The following is an 18,929-nucleotide window of genomic DNA, read 5'->3' as shown; positions in this document are numbered from 1 at the left end:
CTGACGGTGTAAGAAAGCACGGTAGAGACCAGTGGCTTGTTTGGGAAGCAAGTGCCATTCATTCATGGGGAGAGGGGCGTGTACCACAGTGATCATGGTGCATCTCAACATCCTTCACTGAAACACCATTTCTGCCACTAGATGGGGGAACAACTACATAAGGAGGTTTGTGGCCGTGGCCGTGTAGACCAAGAGGAGGACACACTGCTCCTGGTTTTATTCCACTTGTTTCCTGACGCTGGTCAGTTATTACCTTCAGTCAGTGCAAATAGGGCTGAATTCACAGTGCTGGACTTCAGAAACACGCACACGTATGCAAGGCAGACTCGGCCGAGAAGCGACGGTGCCGGCTGTAATGCGAGTGGTGGGCGGGAACTTTGGCGAGGAGCCACGGAGTCTGGTTTCCAGGGCGATGTGGTGTTTGTTAGTATGAATGAGTCAGAGCAGCGGTGAGTCAGAGTCAGCAGGGGAAGCGCGCTAAGACACTTCGCACAGTCTCACACACAGTTTCTCCCGGGGGAGAGCCAAATAAGGACAAGTACACAAAACGCACACAGAAGGAGACATGGCTCACAAACAGCACCAGTGTGCACTTCTTACCCAAGGACAGGACCGGCGGTTGCGGTAGAGGGTGCAGGGAGACGCAGCTAGCCAGGTTTCTTTTTTAATTCAAGGGCTTACGCTTAAATTCTCTCTCCCAGTCCTACCACATCATAATAGGAAATATCTGAAAAACTGCTAATGGCAAGATTTTTCAGCCCATCATGCCACCCTCCTTTCTTCGGAGAAAAGTGTCAGCTAAATGCAAGTCCTTAACCATTTCCAATGCAGCGGGAATAGGACCTCGTGGACGAATGAGTCCACTTGTATTGATAGTACCGACTTTTATCTCAACGATATCTAATACGTAGACCACAAGCACACGCTGTGTCCCATCTGGCATTTATGGAGGTTTTTTTTCCTGGGTTTCTACAAGAAAGATGCAACGTATGGCCACATGACCATCATCAGCTGCATCACATGGCATGATCTATCATATTAAGGTCACCTGAGAGAGAGCTATTATAGTGTGTAGGTTCTTCAGTTGGAATTACTAAGACATTTACGCTGCCCGCATAACACGCTTCGTCCTAAAGTACTGAATACGAGTAATAAAGATGTCATCACAGCCCAACCTTTAAAAGAGCAGATCCCCCTTTGGTGCTCTTCCACCGCACAGCAGCAGAACGACAAAGAGCCCCAGATGGGCCCAGTTAGAATTGAACACATGGGATTGGAAAGGCTTGCAGTATTTCTAGTTGTTTACCTATCTCAGTATCTAAGTACATCGCTCACAGTCCCTAACCTCGGTGGTGGCAAAGACGTTCGGATCAATCGTCTTCACGCTACAAGAGAACATCCCCAACTGCTGCAATGGCAGAGGGGAGGAAGTTGGGTTAGGGCCACGGGCCTGGGGTCATACGTGAGGACGGACTGCACCCTTGCACTTGGTGCTGAGCAGCCATAACGTTCTTACAGCCTTTACTTCACACGCTTTCAGAAGGTCGTTCCCAAGCAAACCGTTCTGAACTCGAGAACTTAAGCTCCCCTCCATTACGCCGGGTCTGATTCAGCAGCCCGTGCCAAAGCGCGATGGCGGAGGAAAACAGCGGATCGTAGCGTGCGCTTTTCGGGACAGGAGGAAAGGATGAGGTGGAGGGGGAACGCACGGGGAAGGGGATGCGAGTAGATATATTTAGAGGGTGAGGGCAGCAGAGAAAGGGAGGGGGGGTCTGATCTGAAGGGGTTTTTCCAGAGGTGTATATTTAGACTCCACTTAGAAAAAAAATCTGAAATGGTCCATGTACAGTAGTAACTGCTGGGAAAGGATCTGATGTAACACACTGCAATACAGCTGGACTCAAGCACGCACTCGGTGTCACACACACGTCCGTCTCAGAGCTCAATGGAAAACACGCAAAGGCTAATAATCACTTCTGCATGTGTAGCACCGCGGGCCCCTGCCATGCGTACGCTCTGCCTAGCGTTCTGGGTGACGGCTGAAAACAAGCGGATTCAACAATTTAAACGTGTAAAAAAACTTGAGTGTTTTTTTCTGCACGGCGTTATTTTAAGAAGGTTAACTTCTCCCGGCACGCTGCAGGAATCCACATCTGAAAACTCGAAATGGCAGCGGAGACGGCACCGAGGACGACGCCAGAGGAATCCGCGCGTTGCCGATGCGGACAGAAACGGGCGCCCTATGCTAGGAGAGTAAGCGAGCGCATGAGCGCGGGAGCCGCAGTGACGCCATTTGTGGTTTCGATCGCACTTCCTGTCTGCCACAGTGTTTGTGTATCTTGTCGCCATGGTAACTACCAACTTATAAATACCGGGGGGAAAAAAGGAGGGGGGAATAAGGACAAAACCATTACGAGGAAACGGACTAGACCCAAACCGGGCCTCTTGATCAAGCGGTCTGCCCCGAACTGAGGCTCGGCTGACGAAGAGCTAAAGCAGAAAGCACCGCAACGTACCCAGAATGGACTGAACTTGGTTAAAATAAAATTGTGATGATATACCTACGATTCAAACATTTTCATCGCAGGAAGTCTGGTCAGGGGTGGTGGAGTGGGACAAAGCGGGCAGATGTTCAGTTAGACAGCGCTGCTCTAAGTCACCATTTCCTGTTTCAAACACTTGAATAATTAGATCTTTGTGGTCTTGACAACCAAAGGCGGGATTTGCTTGACCTGACCCTGAGATCAGAGTTAGTTTATAGATGTGAGTCATTGTCTGACAAGCGAACACACTGACGTGCTGCCCATGCAGCCAGATGCAGACACTGCAGTGTGAACTCTGACCCAATGCAACACACACACACACACACAGAGTACCTGCAAAGCACACAGCACAAATTCAATTTCTATTGCACTACAGTGCAGTCCAAACACCACATTAAATTAATTAAGAATAATTTTTATTTGCTGTAAAAAAATACTCACAGCTGATTATTTGCAGCAGGGGGCGCGGTGGCGCAGTGGGTTGGACCGGGTCCTGCCCTCCGGTGGGTCTGGGGTTCGAGTCCCACTTGGGGTGCCTTGTGACAGACTGGCGTCCCGTCCTGGGTGTGTCCCCTCCCCCTCCAGCCTTATGCCCTGTGTTGCCGGGTTAGGCTCCGGCTTGCCGCAACCCCGCTTGGGACAAGTGATTTCAGAAAGTGTATGTGTGATTATTCGCAGAGATACAGAATACAATGGCAGGCTGCTTACAAATCAGCACCTTTCAGTTTACAAGCCTGTGCCTATATACACTCTGAAATGCAAGTAAAATCACACAAAAGAGGCAGCAGTGTGGTCCAGTGGTGATAAAACTGAATTTTAAACCAGCGTTGCAGGTTCACCTTCAAAGGAAACGGAGCGGCTGTACCCGGAATAAACACTGCGACTACAGCTGTCAAAACAGTTAAAATGTTCATGGTCGCTCACTTGCGTACTGCTTGTTTACTTGGACATCACGTCTGAACGCAGTATCTGAACAGCTGCATTCATAATAATACGCAATCATGATAAAACGAGTACTTCACCTTCCTCGGGCCATAATAAAGCGCAAGCAGCCCTAATCCCAGCATGGCAAAGATCTTCACTTCCAGCAACAAGATTTATGTGAAATGTCCACATTCAGCCTGAAACAGGTCTCCCATGGGGCTTTACAGCGTGTGCGTTTATGCCACGCACGTGGCCCTACCTGCAAAGCGCTTGTGTGTATACGTGTGTGTGTGTGTCCGTGCGTTGCCGGGCGACAGAGGGCGTGCGAGGGGGGGTGGGGGGGCGTGCGCGCTTGCATGCGTGGGAGAAACGAGCGAGGCGGGTGCTGTGCTCCGGAGGGGTGTGCCCATCACAGCGCGTTTCTCTTCCTCACAAACACTTAGGCCAGCGGCCGGATGGGAGGGGTGGAAACAGCCTCGTAAAACACCTAATAGCACATCCAGCGAGGGGAGACAAAGATCCTCCATCTGCAGGCAGACACACCCTGTTTAAACCGAAAAACTCTGCATGCAGTTATGACAGAGCAAAGAGATTTATTACTACTGTAACCATACATTGCTCAAGGTACTCCCGTTTACACGCGCACGCTTCAAACTTTCTGTTTTCGGTCACGTGCGGGCACGGCTAAAAATGTCCGAGCGGTTGTGGAAAAGTAAACGTGACACAACGGTGCGGAAATGAAGTAAGAGAGCGGCTGATTAGGTAAAGGAACTAAGGCGCATTTGGCGCCTTGTGAGCGACGTGCGGATCGGGACGATGTGGACCGAGGCGGTGAGTTGCGATCGCAGGCGGGCGTTAAATCTTAGCTGCCCACACTCCCGTCCTCTGAGTGTGTGTGTGAGAGAGAGAGAGAGAGAGAGAGAGAGAGAGAGAGAGAGAGAGAGAGAGAGAGAGAAAAGAGCCCTGCCCTTTTACTCCCAGCTGTGTGGCTCCCCAGGCCTCCCTGCCCCTTCCTGTGCGTCTCACCGCCCCGGCAAGGAGGAGGATGCAGGCTCTGACGCCGACAAAAAGGAATTCCCTCCTCTGGCCGGGAGCTCACTCGGGCCCCGTGTGGCTCCCTGACGCACGCTCGCCTGCCCCGTCTGCATTGCGGAGGCGCAGACACCTCCCAGCCTAAAAGAGGAGCCCGGGAGCGAGCTCACTGAAGGTATGTGCGGTGCCCCGAGTAAGTGTATCGCCTAAACGCTCCGGAGAAAATAGCCAGCACTGAATAATTCGGGACACTTTTTCGAGGGCAAGGCTGAGGTTGGCTTGTTCGTTTTGCTTATCGGGCCTCCTGGGCTTCAGCGAAAGTTGGAAACTTGCGCTGACGCCGAGAGCAACGTTTGTCACTTTGCTGGTCACGTCTCACTTTAACTGGTGTCAAAAGTCCCGTGTTTCGCCGGAGGTACTCGGCGCGTGCGCCCGCTTCGGAAATGAGTAATGCCGAATTAGGCTCAAGCCCTCGCGCGACTGGAAAGAGGTAACAGTCCCCTTCGCTGTGAAAACAGGTGATCAAAACTTCAGGAAACTAAAGGGAATAAGTGTGACGCTGGAAGGACGCGTGCGGTTTCTTGCTCCAGTCGCGTCCGGCTCAGTCCTTCTCCCTGTCCCGAACCTGCCAACAAGGGGCTATGTCGGTATGAATTTCAGTCATATTTTTCAACCAGAAACATGCTGGGGTGGAGGAGGGAACGCGGAGGTGTTTGTGTCAAGCGGGTGTCGTAGAAATCCATTTCGTTCCGTAGCCGATGAGTCGACTGCCTCGAGCGAGTCTTATTCTGGTGCGGGGACCGCAAGGTTACGGCGGAATGGTTGAGTCAAGGTTCTAGGGCCTGTCAAGGGTGGGGAGAGGGTGGATCTCAGAGCTGTCATCCAGCTCCCTGACATTTCTAAGTACAGGGTTGGTATTGGGGTTTGGCTGCCGGTCGTGGAGGGAGTGCATGTGTAGAGCTGGTTTTCAAAAGCCTGGCGGAGGATGAAGAAGGGACGGCTTTGGAGTGTGGTTCCTTCCTGCATTCGCTCGAGCTCGGATGCTTTTTTTTTTTTGTCTTAACACACACGCTCGGAGGATGCCGCGCAGAAGTAAAGTGAGCAAAGATCACGTCATCGTGGGGCATTTTCGTTCTTTTTGCTGTGTCACCCGTGCGTCCTTTACAGTTGGCGGCTCTCGTGAAGTAGTTTCCACGGCCAGCATTACAAGTTGTTGCATAAAGGTAAATCGAGTGAACATTCAAGAACAATGAAGTGGTAAAACCAAAAATGAAGAAACTTGCTTATAATAATTGCCGAGAACTTTTCAAATGCTCACGGACCTTGGTAGATCCATATATGTACTTTTAGCTCCCTTTAATTGACTAAATGAGTTTCGGCTCTTAACTATCTATTCAACTGTTAAGGCAGGTATGCCAGACATATTTCCATATTGTAAAATTTGCATATAGCCAAACAGCCCAATTGTACTACCCTGTTCAACCCTTAACCACATAGTTCCAATCTTTTTCTGCCTCAGACAATGGGCAATCAAATTCACTTTAAGTTTAGTCTTTCCGCAGAAATCAGAAAAAGTTCTACGAGTTTATAATGGCATGTGAGTGTTGTATTTGCATAAACAACAACAAAAAAAAAATCTAAAACATTTTCTGCATAGTGAAAGTTAATACATTTCAGGCATGAACTCATTTTTTTTTGCATTGTCTCAACGGCCTGGGAATGTTTAAATGTACAAGCAATTGTTCATCTGAGAAGAAACTAAATCTGTGTTTCTGACAAACGGTCAAAGATAAAAATTAGGGTATTTCTTTTTAAAATAGTTGGTGGTGAATCCTGTCCTCCAGTACATCTGTGCATCAAGTTGATGAGTTGCGGGGCTCTCACCCCCCCCGAGAACTGCAAACTGCAAAACGGGTCCTAAGTTATAAGCCTGTAACAATTAAGTGCAAGTAAAAGCAAGGTCAATCTGTGTTCTGGAGGTTCCCAATTTCCTTGTTAATGCAGGAAGAAGAATTAAAATGAACTCTTTAATAAGAATTAACAGTATTAACTGTACAGATCAACAGTAGAGGAAAAAAGGAGGAATGCGAGGAACAAATGTTGAACCGATTATTCGCTGCGGACCTATTCGTGTTTTGGATGGTAAAAATCTGCGTTCGAATACATTCAAGTAGTTCCAATCTGCATTTAAATGTGTAAGATGGACACTTTGCCTGCTGTGAGAAAAACTGGGGATGAATCCCGATTAAGGCGATGCTGCAAAGCAGGATTTTGAAGACGAAGTGTTAGCGCGATGTGGCCAGAAGGACTGTACCGCTTACTGGAGCGTGCATGCGTGCGGCACTTGTTTCGGCACAATGCAACTTGGCCTCTGATGTGCTCCGCTGTTGAACTGTGACGCGACCACAGCCCTGAAAACTGACGCATCAAAACATTCTACTGAAATGACAGAGCCTGTAGTGAGCATGTGCCCATGGAAACCTCCCCACCACCTTCCTGCTTCCATCCTGACAAAGACTTCCTAATTACTATGGTACATTTGTTCCAAACCCTCACTCAATTGATACTTAACCCCTTCTTTGGAAGTGTGTGTAAGGGGAATAGTCATGCACACTTGTACGCACTCACACACACTAAAGGTAAGGTAGGTGACCAAGGTGAATAGTGTCCAATTCATTTAGATGCGGTTCAAGACCAGCTGCCAGATTCCAAATTTAACTGGACTGTACAGGTGAGGTGGGCTTGGCAAATATGGTTTTTAAATCAGAACTAGGTATATAAAGACCTGGTATGGCGTTTGTTCTACATCCTCAGCGTTGAGTAAATACAGACAGAAAGGCAGGGGAAAAGCCTTAATTTTTTATATCCGAAAAAAGATCCTTTAACTTTCCGGGTACCCCAGGAGCAGATAGGTTCTTCATGGCCCTGGCTGCTCAAGTGAGAGTTAGGGGCTGGCCTGAGATGAGATCATGGGCATGACTACGGGTGTGTTTGGGGAAAGTGACAGCTGGAACAGGGCAGCGCAGGACGTTAAACAGATGGGTGTACTCTAAACAGCTTGGTCAAAAGGCAGAGAAGAGCAGAACTTCGCCACTCCTGAATAGCAGATGAAGTCTCCAGTCCATCACCCGAAGGCAGCAACCGACAGGTTATAGCCTTCCAGGGTTGCTGAGAGGCCTGCGAAGATCTGTGAACGAGTAAGCAAACTGACAGGTATATCGGGTTGATACTGGACCCAAGTAATATCAGGCTCGGCAACGTTCCCTCCATTTCACAAGAGGCTATACGCATGCAATTAAACAATTTTCGCGCGACGTTTTCAGCCGTAACTGAAAAATGTGTATCGCGGAGACAAATTTCAGAGATCTGACATAACAGAAGTTGAAAGACTGCGAAGAGAAACAGCGTCGGCGAAAAACAGCAAGACAAAGAGAGTAACGGTAGATAGTGGCCTGAAAGGAGCAGGCAAGCCACCGGGCAATTTACAACGACTTGTGGAATGTTTTTTTTTTTTAGTTTTACGGACATCGCTGGGTCACAGCAGCACAGCGGCGGTACACTGAGAAGCTGCAAATATCTCCAAGTGCGCAAAACGAGGACAGACGGTCGAAAGGTTGCGATATTCCGGCGACCACGTGAAATGCTGATGATGAGAAAACAGATGCTTTTAGTGCTCGCGACGTTTTGCCGCAAGAGCGCAGCTCAGGGGAACAGCGATGCCGGGACTTCATTTCTGGCACATGCGACAAAATAGGTTTTGCACATTTTTGCACAGGTACCGGGTGTAAACAAACCCACCGAATCACTGCTATCCCACAGGCGAGGAAAACGGTTAAAAAACCGCGAACGTTGCCCGTCAGCATACATCCGCAGTCGTGCCGCTTGTTTCATCTGAAAGCGGCTGGATTCCCGTAGAACTGAAGCTCAGAAGGAAGCCCAACCGCCTGATTAATACGGCCCGAGTCGCACAGACAGTTTTCCCTAATAGGAGAGACAGGGGCCGTCAGCACAGACGGCGGAGGAAACCCATTAAATGCTGGAATTTCCCCCAAACGTGCACTGACTCACGTCTCGGTCTTCAACTTTATTGAAAAGTTCACAAAAAAAAAAAAAAAAAAAAAGTGTCTCTTTAAATATATTGCTCCATAGGTTAGGAGCTTTCCAGATTAAATATTTGCTTAACGATAAGTTAAACTCGATTACGGAACTTTTTTTCAAACGGGTCAGTCAAACCGCCATAGTCATATCCTACTTACACATGATGTGACTATGTGCTGGAAAAAAGAGCGAGGTGTGGAAAAATTGTATGGGAGTACGGGACTAGGAGGGAAAGGGAACAGGCTAGAGAGGTACCGCTTAGAATAGGAACGGTTCGGGGAGGCGCTGGCCACCGAGACCAACAAATCGACGGAGGGACGGAATTGATGGTGTCTCCTGCATTGCTGCACGATGCCAGCGGTCACCTGCTCATTAATCTTTGCCTGTAAAGTATTACAAACCGCAACCGGGATTCCGTTCGACCGAGTCATCAAACCGATATTTTTTACAAAACCGTGTGAAGTTCTGGTCCTCAAGACACGCGTCAAGGATCGATCCTTGAACAAAAAAAAAAAAACACTCTATGGCCATCTCCTGGTGCAAAAGAGGAACTGGCTTGGGACGGATGAGAACGAAAAGGTGAGCCGGAGAAGCAGAGCAAGGCAGAGCTGCGTCAGGGACGCAAGGGTCGCGCTTCCCTCCGTTCTCCAGCGGCTGGTTCGTTCCGCGGTCCGCTGCTAGTTATGCTCGCCGGCAGCCCGCACCACTGCCTCACTGTTGTTTGCCGCCGCTGTCTGGCAGCCACCCCCCCCCCAGCAATTCAATCCACAGCACAAAAGAGGAACTCGATCCTGAGCCCACCTCCCAAACTCCCCCCAACAGCACCCATGCTGCTGGCCAGGGGAATTCCTGGCAGAGTGATTTTGGAATTAGGGACTGAATCACATTGCCAGGGATTTCCAATGGCCGACATGAAGTGAGCAGCACGGGGCCCCGTCGACTCTTCTACCTGGCAAACGGAGAGAGAGAAAGGGCGAGACCAGGCCTCCTCTGCGTCAGGACTTAGCCCACATGTGAACACTGTGTGCTCCTTCCATGTTCACAGTGGATAAGTTCTGCCGCCCAGCGGCCTTCCTCATCCGCTTAAGAACCATCACCTTTCTCCATCCCCCAATGTACACGTGTGAACACAGGTCCTCCACCGGCAATATACTCTCTCGTCATACTTGTCCTTTCTCCTTGAAGTCCGCAGACCTCCTGCCTCTCCCTCAGCAGCTAGATCAGCCTTCTACCGGAGCCTTCCATCGAAATACCAGCATTAGCTCCATGTTTGGAGAGCATGTGTCTTTTTCATCTTAGGTTTGGATTACTGAGGTCCAGGAGTATGTTTCGCTTCAATGCAGCCTTTGTTTTTCTCTGTTACCTGTTTTATCTTCACTTTTTGCATTCTGTGACAATGTTAACCAGTGATGTACAACTCTAGTGCTCTGGGGCCAAAAGGATGTGCTGGTTTGTTCAATGTCCACTCTTTATTGTTTCGGTGAAGCAGTTATGTGGTATTTTGGGCGTCATCCACACGCCAGGTGCTACAGGAAAGTCTTTAGTAAACTATAGTTGATGGCCTGTACCTCACTTGGGGCGAAGAGCAAAACTAACTCATTAACTAACAAACCACGTGCTGATTAAAACGTGATCTCCAAGACCTGCAGGACTCTGGCCTCCAAGGCCTCAAGGTCTGCACCGCTGAGTTAAGTTTCTAAAGCTTCGCAGAATGCCTTTCCAGAACAGTTAGTCAGCTCATAATGTAACACGACGTTACATGCGATGATTCTTCAATAAATTTGCTTCTCTTCCATTTTATTTGCTTATTGGACACAGGGTCTTCCATTGTCCCGCCGCTCTTCTGTAAACACTGAATGTCAAAGTGAGCAAAGTATCCCTTCCTGATCCCTCCGCTGCTGACGTGTCTGGATAGTGTCGATATCAGAAAAGCTGTTGGCGGCCCGCTCCCTACCCGCAGGTGAGGGGCTTCTATGTTTCAGTCCTCACGTGGGGGGTCTGTCCTTGTCTTCTGTGCCTGCTCTGATAACCATCTCAATCACTGTCTCACTCCAAGTGTCCCTCTGTCCCCCTTGTCCACAATGCCAGTGCCAGTGTCTCACGCAAAAGATCTATCTGTCCTCCGCTTCTGTTTTGCACTTGTGCTGAGAATATTGTCTCACACCAGAGGTCTCTCTAAATCCCCCCCCCCCCAGACTTCTATGTGTCGATTATTAGCGTCTCATTCCAAGGATCTCTCTGCCACTCCCTTGTCTCCTGTGCTGTGTCCCTCCACGGGTCCCTCCGTTGCCCCAGCGTACTCGTCTCCCGTGCCTGCTGCGCTGATAATCAGCAACTCACTCCAGCTGGCTCAGTTCAGCAGGAACAGGAGCCTCGTGCCACCAGTGCTACGGTGGTGGTGGAAGAGGAGGAGGAAGAAAAGTCCTTCACACCATAACTCCAAGATCCATTCTGAGATCAATACCGTTGCACACCGGTAACCCGAACGTGGACAGAGCATATTCATCTGCTAAAAATAAAATAAAAATGAAATCGAACTCCAAGCGATGTCAATGGCTTTCATCGGCAAACATTTAAAATGACACGTGGAAGAAAACTTGCGTAATTTTCATAACGACACTTTAGCGCTCGGGCTGAAGTCTCATTTCTGAGTTTCCCCTTCCCGCATCAGTGCAACGTAGAATCGTCCTTCGCGTGTTGTGCTGAAACAGTGGGGCGACTGCACCGCTTACGTGGCCTGACATGTGAATTTTTGTTCTCTGACAGTACACAGGAGGTGTATTCACAGAGCTCAAATGGAAAATACAGCAACATAACTGATACAAACACACTCCTTTGCAAAACTGGTATTGCCGGTCATAACATCACAGCTTTTCAACTTAGTAACCCTCAGCAGTAATAAGAGCAATTAGAAGGATAACTTCACCTTAATCAACAGGTTCAACTGGAGCTCAGCAAGTTCGACAAGACTAACATTCCTTCTGGTCAAGAGTACAAAGCAGAGAAAAACTAACATAACTCAGTACAGGGAAGTGAGCACAGTGGGAATAATAAAGAGTTTAATTATTATAACGAGAAGTAAAGTAATGTAGCGCTGAATAGAAGGTGTGAGATCTGTGTGCAAAACAACAGACTTTTCCAAATTGAGAGAATTATAACAAAAGGCACATACACGATATACAGTGCTGCTTGAAAGTATATGTATTCTATAGAAACGGTCATTAGTCTTGTATAAAATATAAAATTTAAATGTTAAAAAAAACTTACGAATAAATTGCTGTGATTTACACACCTGATTCTACTTACCTACTTGGTTCAACCAATGCAGCAGCTTGGGGTTCACTTATTTTTGCACCTGCACTACTTCAGTGTTTCTGCCACACGCACGATTTGCTCTAAAGCAGCATATCGAATTGATAATTTTACACCTATTATGTCAGATGAGAAAGACTGCTTCTCGTTAAACATCCATTTTGCGGTAAAGCGAAGGGACGCTGGCGGTTCGCATACTTTCAAGTAGCACGGTAGGAAAAGAAGCGGTTAGACATCAACATGAATAATCGATAATTCCCAAACAGTGTGGAATAAAACAAGAGGATGACGGGAGAATACATGGTCCCCATGCCTGCAGTCTCTCATGTTGGCCTAACACGTTATATTTCAAGTTACCCACATTGGAGGGACAGTAATGATAGTCAGGACCTCCTCCCGCGGTAGACCTGGCATAGAGCAGGTGCTGCCGTTCTATAAAACCGAGTTCAACGCAACTCAAAAGCAGGAATTAAACACGTAAACCGTGCTGCACGAAAAGCTCACGAGGAGTATATCTTCCACGTAATCCTCAGTGAGCAGGGCAGAGGGTACACTATCGACTGCACCTCCTCACATCAGTCAGGCGGTTTGAAGAAGCGGTCAGCAGCCTGAGCATTTGCGCTCTTGCCACCAGTGGACCCACCTCCGGAAATAGCCCAGCGGCAGCGGCTTGGCTTGGTCGCTGCTCGGATGCTTTTGGCATTCGAGAAGCTCCAAGTTGTTCCAGCGAGTGTTCCTCACCTCACCCGCACCACCTCGCGGAGCACGGGGAGATACCATGGTAAAATAACAGGTAAATACGAACGGAAGGAAGGGCTCGGCAATGCTGAGGATACCGTGGCGTAAATAAACATCTGACGTCTCGACCGCACACTCACAGAAGGTAGCGACTCTGGCGCTTGTTACCCTCTCGCTCCGAGCAGCACAGCAGGGATGTTTGGCTCAACTCACAACTTCAGCACTGAGTGAGGTGCTCGAAAGGTCAGCTGCAAAGCCTGCTTTAAATACACACATACACTTTCTGAACTGCTTGTCCCATATGGGGTCACTGGGAGCCAGAGCTCAACCCAGCAACTAAGGGCATAAGGCTTGAGGGGGAGGGGACACACCCAGGATGGGACACCAGTCCATTGCAAGGCACCCCAAGCGGGACTCGAACCCCAGATCCACCGGAGAGTAGGACCCGGTCCAACCCACTGCACCACCGCACCCCTTTGCATTAAGCACTAAAGATAAAATAATGGCAATGATACATCACTGAAAGCTTTCGGCAGATTGAGATAACTTCAAATAATCAGCATTTTTGCTTGTGGTCATTTAAATGTGCTTTATCTTTAAAACTTGTGCTAACAAGTACAGGAGTTGATCCAAATTACGAATAAAGAGGATGATTATCATTCCGAAACTTACAGCACAGGAAATCCACACACACATACACACACACACACACTGGCTGAAGCCGCTTGATCCCAGCAGGGTTGCGGCGAGCCGGAGCCTAATCCGGCAACACAGGGCGCAAGGCTGGAGGGGGAGGAGACATACCCAGGGCAGGACGCCAATCCATCGCAAGGCACCCCAAGCGGGACTCAAACCCCAGACCCAGTGGAGAGCAGGACCCGTCCAAACACTCCACCCCCCGGCACCTCCCGGCACCCACACAGGAAATGTAAATAAATAGTATAAAAAGGCACAAAATAAACGCAACCTTAAATTGAATTCCATCGGCCATTAAGTTGGCTATGAAAGAAGCCGAACAAGTAGCTCTTTAATACTGTATGTGAGAGCAAAATGCAACTGGAGCTAACAGAACTCGAGAGGTCAAGTATTTGGTGGCCAAATTGCAAGACAGCCCAAAGGGATAAATAAACATTGAAAAAGAGAGTTGCTAAAAACCTCATAGCAATAGAATTTACATGTATTTATTTAGCAGATGCTTTTCTCCAAAGCAACTTCCAATGAACTCTATGTAATTTTATCAGCCCACATACCTTGTTCACCAGGGTGACTTACACTGCTAGATACACTACTTAAATGGGTCACTCATCCATACATCAGTGGAACACACACTCTCTCTCCCTGTCACCCACACGCTGTGGGGGAACCTGGACAGCATGTCTTTGGACTGTGGGAGGAAACCAGAGCACCCATAGGAAACCCACGGGGGGGGGGACATGGAACAGTCAATCTCTGAACTCATGTCTTCTCACACCACCCAGGCTCTGTGAGCCAGCAGCGCTACTCGCTGTGCCACCGAGCCAAAGAATATTTGCGGTACCAAACACACCCTCACAATATTCCCATGTTCTAACACAAACCCCTCATACGTTCATAAGCAGTTCATAAACACAAGACCGAACACGCTCTGTGTATAAAAATCAAAAAATCGCTGACTCATTTTGTGATGTTATCGAACACAGAGTGTAATAGTAAGTTCCCACCTCCTTTGTCTTAAAAACTGGATTTCTTCTTCTAAGAACTTTCCAGTATCTCACACACAATTCCCACTAAAGTGACATGATTCCAAGAAAGACTGAAGCTGTTCTGAAGGTAAACAGTGGCATTTCTGCTTACAAGTCGCTTTATATTCACATATCGTTCAGAATTTCCACTATTTTGTTTACTGTTTTTAATGGGTGGCAACACGGAGTTTCTAATACAATACAATTTTGAAATGAAACCAATTTAATAAGCAAAATTCATCCGATATTTTAATTTTATGGGTAGGGAGACTATTTTTTTTTCTGCTTATCGTCACATCTAGATAAAAATATGGCTTTTTTATAGCTGGTTCGAAAAAATAACTGGAGAGGAAAAGAATTTATACAGAGAACTATGCAACAATAATTGTCAAAAACGTGTCAGATATTTTTCTTTTTTGTGAAAAATACACAATGTATGAACGGATGTTTTTGATTTCAGATATCAGTTTAGTTTGGGTATATTGTGAGATGGTTTGCATATAAAAAAAATGAATGCAACAGTAAATACCAGGAAAATAAATATTTTTTTAAAAAAATTTTTATGCATTTTCATACATAAAGTAACGCATTTTCAAGTAATGAAAATGAAACTGACAGCGATTTTAGAAACGCATTCATCATCTTTATTACAAAAAATTTCACATACTCTAGGTCTTATCCTATTAAAATAGAGAACAATGCAATCACATGGCACATACTATAATTACACTAAAAATTGTGGAAAACTGCATTTTAAAAATCTCATAAAAGCCATAGGCTTCTCTCATAAGGAGTAAGGCGTGAGTCTCTGAAAGTTTGCTTCCAAAGTGAACTCTCGTAAAAAGAACTTATTAACACTGATCGCTTATACGCAATACCTTTGTGCGCTCCCTTTTTTCTACTCCATTTCCCTCTCATAATATATTTTGCTATGAGCTTATTGCCTTATTCCGGTGTTGTCAGGTAGAGCAGCGTGGAGTATTTATCGGCGCCTCACAGCTCCTGTTCACTCTACGTTCATCCTGTGTCGGAATGGGTTTCCTCAGGGTGCTCTGGTTTCCTCCTGTCAGTCCAAAGACATTTCTGGTGAATTAGTCACTCTACCTTGCCCGTATGTGAGTCAGTGTGAGTGTGTGTGTGACTTCCTTTATGACGGACCGACCTCAATTGCAGGCTGTACCCTTCGTCACGCCCTACGACTACAAAACAGATTCATTTTTATTAAAGGTAATAAAGAGTCATGAGATTTCCAAGTTGCTTGTAAGCAGGCACACGGCTAAGAGGCAACTGAAATTAATAGGAGAAGGCAGTCAACACGACGGGGGTAGGGGATACTCAACCTGTGTGGAGCGTGATGTCAGAAGGCCTCGTGTTTTGAAATTAAATAAAATTTTTTTTAAGGCACAGCATCTATATATATATATAAAAATGCATTTACACAAAATATATAACAGAGAGATGGGTTCACCTTTTCTTAGACACACATTGAAACATGCAATGAGTCATGTAGTATTTTATTGAAATACATGTATTTAGCTGAGACTTTTCTCCAGAGTGACTTAATTGTAAGCTGCTTACAATTATTGACCTATTTATAAGCTGGGCAATTTTTCTTGGCTCAAAGATCCTTGGCCCTTCGCGAGGAAAGTCACCGCTGCTGCCCATATTTTACAAATACGTTTTTATTTTAGAAAATTTAAGTGGTAAAACAAGTTTGCACACAAAGATTATTACTTTTACGTGTTACGGGGTTTGCTTAGTAATAAAGAAAATAGCTCCAAATGTATGCAAAGCTTTACGTGGTCCGGTATTCATGAGTGACTTATTATACGTCATTACTTTTAATCATCTGTGGCTCCTCTGAATGCGTGAGCCTTTCTTTTGAAGAAAAATGTGGCTTTTTAATGTAATAATAATTGGGTGCACTGATTTTTATTGACCAAGAGAAGTGTTTAAAGCATTTTATAAGAGTGAAGTACTTCCCAGAACCTCTGGTCTAAATGTGTCAGAGTCTTGGAAAGCTCTGTTCCCACAACACTGTAATAAACAGTTTTCCTTCTCACTCTGTCTGCCACAGGCTCCCTGCTGTCCTTGAGTTATTAGGCAAACAGACCTTCTAGCGGCTGTGCCACTTCCACGGTACGTATCCACTGCACGGTCACTGTGTGGCCGAGGCATTGGTCACCACACAATATTGAGATTTATTCCGAACTGCTCAGCGAGGCTCTCGGGAAATCGCAAAGAGACCGAATGGAAAGTTGCTCGGAAAATGTGGCTTCTTAAATTCTTCTGCGGTACATCTGCTAACCTCCTCATATATGCCACATATTAATAAATGCAGCTCAACAACTTAACATCTATTTCAGAGACCTGCAACAGGCCTCGCATCAAATGTAGCTCTTTATCGAACAGAAGATAATCAGGTGACGATCAATCATTCAACATTATATTGTAACTAATACAAGATGTACGTAAGTGCGTATTACACCATTCATCTAAACAATGCTTAAAAAGAACTACAACTAATTGATGAGTGCCACGTTCAGTGTATTTTAGTTGTAACCTCTACTTGGAAATACTCTTGCTTATTCTTAAGGCAAACCTGAGAAACTCAACAAAAACTCAAGCATCCCTTGAACTTCTGGCTGATTAGCATGAAGATGAAATACAGTATATTACAGATACAACCATATAGGACACGATGGTATTACAGCAAAAATACTCAGAACATGCATTTGTTACGTGCAGTCGATGATCTGGCTGCTGTGTGTTCAGGGGGAACTTTTTCTTTAGAATAAACAAATGAAAGCCCAGACATTCTTTCAAAATCCTACACACTTGTTTAAAAACAAACCTGGGCAATTTCCATAATTTCTGTACATGTTGTTTTTTTCTTCTACTTTAGCTTTTAATCAACTTATTAGTATTTAGTGACAATGTTATAAATAACTGCTAATTGACTTACATGTGTTTTTAATCTAGAATGCCCAGGAGGGATGGGCAGCCACTGACACTTGGACCATAAGAGGTTTTTTTTCCTCTCTCTGGCCTTTTGGCTAGGAGCTTTTTTCTTCCTTCCCTCCGTGGCCAGGTGGCTTACTTAAAGCTTTAATAATTACATAGTCATTGTCATAATTTAATGTACAGCCAGCCTTTTATTTGCATTATATCTGATCCTTTGTTCAGCACTCTGTGTCACTGTGTGAGAAGGGCATCCTATAAAAAGAAATTTAAATGATTATGCTTGAGTTTTTATGCCCTGTGTTGCCGGGTAGGCTCCGGTTCCCCGCGACACCGTATGGGACAAGCGGTTCCAAAAATGTGTGTGTGTGTGTGTGTGTGTGTGTGTGTGTGTGTGTGCTTGAGTTTTTAATACAGATAAAATATTATGCACATAATATTTAAAATCGATATTAATTTATCCTTTAAATTGACAGATTTCAACAGGAGTGTGGCATGGCTGGGTCCCGCTCTCTGGTGGGTCTGGGGTTCAAGTCCCACCTGGGATGCCTTGTGATGGATTGGTGTCCCATTCTGGCTGTGCCTCCCCCCTCCAGGTTAGGCTCCCGTTTGCCATGACCCCGCTTGGGACGAGCGGTTTCAGCCAGTGTGTGTGTGATTTCAAGTCAGTCATCACAAGAATGACTTCTTGAATTTTTCTCAGCCTTCCGAATGGATTGGGTAACTTGAATAGGACTCGACACTAAATCAGTTTCGAAAATGAGCATTCAGAGATCCTACAAGTTTTCCTTTAACATCAACTCGATTGAATGCAGCGGGCCAGAGGACACTTCCAGTTACACCAGTGCAGGCCATTAAACCTGTGGTGGAGGTGACAGGACAAACTGAAAGCCCATGTTTCAAAGCTATTAGTCACTAATTTCAGTTGTTCATCTAGCAGACACAGTGCTGTGAAAAAGTATTTGCTCCCTTTCTGATTTTTTTGCATATTTGTCACAGTTGACTGATTGAGATCAAACAAATTTTAATATAACACAAAGATAACCCAAGTGAATACAAAATGCAGGTTTTAGATTATGATTTCATTTATTAAGGGAAAAAAAGCTGTCCAAACCTACCTGGCCCTATGTGAAAAAGTAATTGCCCCCTAAACCTAATAACTGGTTGTGCCACCCCAAATACAACTGCAATCAAGCGTTTGCGTTAACTGGCAAGGAGTCTTTCACATCGCAGTGGAGGAATTTTGGCCCACTCTTCTTTGCAGAATTGTTTTAATTCAGCCACATTGGAGGGTTTTCGAGCATGAACGGCCTGTTTAAGATCATGCCACAGCATCTCAGTTAGCTTTAAGTCCGGACTTTGACTAGGCCACTCCAAAACCTTAATTTTGTTTTTTTTGAACCATTCAGAGGTGGACTTGCTGGTGTGTTTTGGGTCATTGTCCTGCTGCATAACCCAAATGCGCTTGAGCTTCAGGTCACGAGCTGATGGCCGGACATTCTCCTTCAGGATTTTCTGGTAGGGCGCAGAATTCATGGTTCCATCAATTATGGGAAGTCGTCCAGGTCCTGAAGCTGCAAAGTAGCCCCAGACCATTACA

General features: G+C 46.2%; 1 long non-coding RNA gene across 2 annotated transcripts; it reads left to right on the top strand.

Moving 5' to 3' along the window:
• Positions 1–4,138: 4,138 nt before the first annotated feature.
• Positions 4,139–17,885, top strand: LOC108928851 (uncharacterized). Of its 2 annotated transcripts, XR_001965705.2 has the most exons (3): positions 4,139–4,674; positions 16,446–16,507; positions 17,806–17,885. It is a non-coding gene; the product is annotated as an uncharacterized LOC108928851 (long non-coding RNA). The 2 variants fall into 2 exon arrangements; XR_001965706.2 differs by lacking the exons at positions 16,446–16,507; positions 17,806–17,885 and adding an exon at positions 10,416–11,140.
• Positions 17,886–18,929: the final 1,044 nt, after the last annotated feature.

This window comes from Scleropages formosus, chromosome 3, assembly GCF_900964775.1.
Source record: "Scleropages formosus chromosome 3, fSclFor1.1, whole genome shotgun sequence".
Lineage (NCBI taxonomy): Eukaryota > Metazoa > Chordata > Actinopteri > Osteoglossiformes > Osteoglossidae > Scleropages > Scleropages formosus.
This window is presented reverse-complemented; position numbering and strand designations above follow the sequence as displayed.